General features: G+C 46.9%; 1 pseudogene; it reads left to right on the top strand.

Moving 5' to 3' along the window:
- The first annotated feature begins 507 nt into the window (after positions 1-507).
- On the top strand, positions 508-1,461 carry LOC149990820 (KH domain-containing, RNA-binding, signal transduction-associated protein 3 pseudogene; annotated as a pseudogene).
- The last annotated feature ends 1,078 nt before the right edge of the window (positions 1,462-2,539 follow it).

Raw genomic sequence — 2,539 nt, forward strand, 5'->3', positions numbered from 1 at the left:
ATCACAAACAAGCTAGACCCAAAGAGGACCACACCAAAGCACATCATAATTAAAATGCCAAAGGTTCAAGATAAAGAGAGAATCTTAAATGCAACAAGAGAATAGCAGAGAGTTACCTACAAATGTGTGCCTATAAGACTGTCAGCTGATTTCTCAAAAGAAACTTTTCAGGCAAGAAGGGGCTGGCAGAGCGCTGGGCGGTGCGCCGCATGCAGGTCGCAGCGAGCGGGGGTGGGTGGGTGGGGCGCTGGCGGCAGCTGGCGGGGCTCGCCGGGGACTGCCTCACCACCCGCACCTGCTCCTCCTGCGCCTGGTGCGGGATCCCAGACCACTTGACAGGTGGTCACCCCTGGGGACCTGGGCTGCGCGACCGGTTCCCACCCCATGCCGCTGCCCGGCTTGGCTCGGCTGCGGCGTCCGGCCCGGGTTCCGCGGCATGTTCGGGTTTTGCGGGGTGGTCCTGCCCGCCCGCCTGAGTCCGCGTCCCGGCCCTGGTGGCCAGAGAGCATGGAGGAGAAGTACCTGCCCGAGCTGATGGCGGAGAAGGACTTCCTGGACCCCTCCTTCATGCCCGCCCTGCGGCTGGTGAACAAAGAAATAGAGAAGTTTCAAAAAGGCGAAGGAAAGGATGAAGAAAAATACATTGATGTGGGGGTTAATAAGAACATGAAGCTGGGACAGAAAGTGTTAATTCCTGTAAAACAGTCCCCCAAGTTCAACTTCGTGGGGAAACTGTTGGGTCTGCATGGCAACTCTTTGAGGCGTCTACAAGAAGAAACCTTGACAAAGATGTCCATCCTTGGAAAAGGTTCCATGAGAGATAAGGCAAAGGAAGAAGAGCTGAGGAAAAGCGGGAAAGCAAAGTACTTCCACCTCAATGATGACCTCCACGTGCTCATTGAGGTCTTCACCCCTCCAGCAGAAGCCTACGCCCGCATGGGACACGCCCTGGAGGAGATCAAGAAGTTCCTCATTCCTGACTACAATGACAAAATCAGGCAAGCACAGCTCCAGGAACTAATGTATTTGAATGGCGGCTCAGAAAACGCAGACGCCCCAGTAGTCTGAGGGAAATCCGCCTTGCATACAAGAGGTGTGCCAACCCCAGCTATCGCCAGGGAAAGGGGAGGAGTCATAGCCCGGCCGGTTGGAGTAGGGGTTCCACGCGGGATGCCAGCTTCCAGGGGAGTCCTTGCCACCTGAGGTCCAGTGAGTCGGGGAACAGGACTTCTCACTCCCAGAGCAAGAGTAGTCCCCCCAACCGGGTACCGATCTCCACCACCACCCCCAACACAAGAGACTTATGGAGATTATCAGCGGCGCCGATTACTATGACTATGGACATGACCTCAGCGACGAGACTATGATTCCTACGGGCAAGAGGAGTGGACGAGACACAAGGCTCCATCAGCAAGGACATCGAAGGGCGTCTACAGGGACCAGCCATAGGGCCGCTACTGATTGTGCTCTGGTGTTGTGAAATAGCCCAGCTCCACCAGTCCTGTAATACTCTTCAAAGTAATTTTTCTATGAACACTCCCTTTTTCAATAAATCAAAGTGCTTAAGCTCTGAATGGATGGGACTTAAAACTGCTTTGTGGAAACATCAACCTGGGCAGAAAGAAAAAGAAAAAGAAAAAAAAAAAAGAGACATGTAAAATTTTATTTCCAGTCTGTATATGAAAAAAATAGGCATCAAAAGAAAAAAAGAAAAACTTTGATTAACTAATGTTAAACAAAAAAATGGGTTTACTAAATATGTTAATCCATCCTTTAACATAAGCCTCACCGTTCATTTTAAAGGTTTCCATAGAGTTTAGTTATTTCATCTTTCAGACATATGCCAGTTTTTTTCTCTTGCCAACATGCATAAAAAGGGAAGCAAATTACAAGTGCTAATAATGTGGTATTTTTTTGTAACTCAAGTATTGAAATGTTCTGTAGTGTTAAGCAAAGTTTCCTCTTGCTTGATACTAAATAAACTTTTGAAAGAAAAAAAAAAGAAGGGGCTGGCAAAAAGTATTCAAGATGATGAAAAGCAAGAACTTACAACCAAGATTACTCTGTCCGGCAAAGCTATCAGTTAGATTGGAAGGGCAGGTAAAGTGCTTCCCAGACAAGGTAAAGTTAAAGGAGTTCATCATCCCCAAGTCATTATTATATGAAATGTCAAAGGAACTTACTTAAGAAAAAGATGATCAAAATTATGAACATTAAAATGACAACAAACTTACAACTATCAACAACTGAATCTAAAAAATAAAAACAAAATCCAACTGAGTGAACCAGAATTGGAACAGAATCATAGGTATGGAGTCATTTGGAGGGTTATCAGCTGGGAGAGGGGAACAGGAGAAATGGGGAAATGGTGCAGGGATTAAGAAGCAAAAATCGGTTGGTACAAAATAGACAGGGGGAAGTTTAGAATAATATAGGTAAGGGTGAAGTGAAAGAACTTATGTGCATGACCCATGGACATGAACTAAGTGGGAGTGAAATTTCTGGAGGGGAATGGAGTACTGGGCAGAGGGGAACAAAG

This window comes from Furipterus horrens, unplaced genomic scaffold, assembly GCF_987537825.1.
Source record: "Furipterus horrens unplaced genomic scaffold, mFurHor1.1.pri manual_scaffold_17, whole genome shotgun sequence".
Lineage (NCBI taxonomy): Eukaryota > Metazoa > Chordata > Mammalia > Chiroptera > Furipteridae > Furipterus > Furipterus horrens.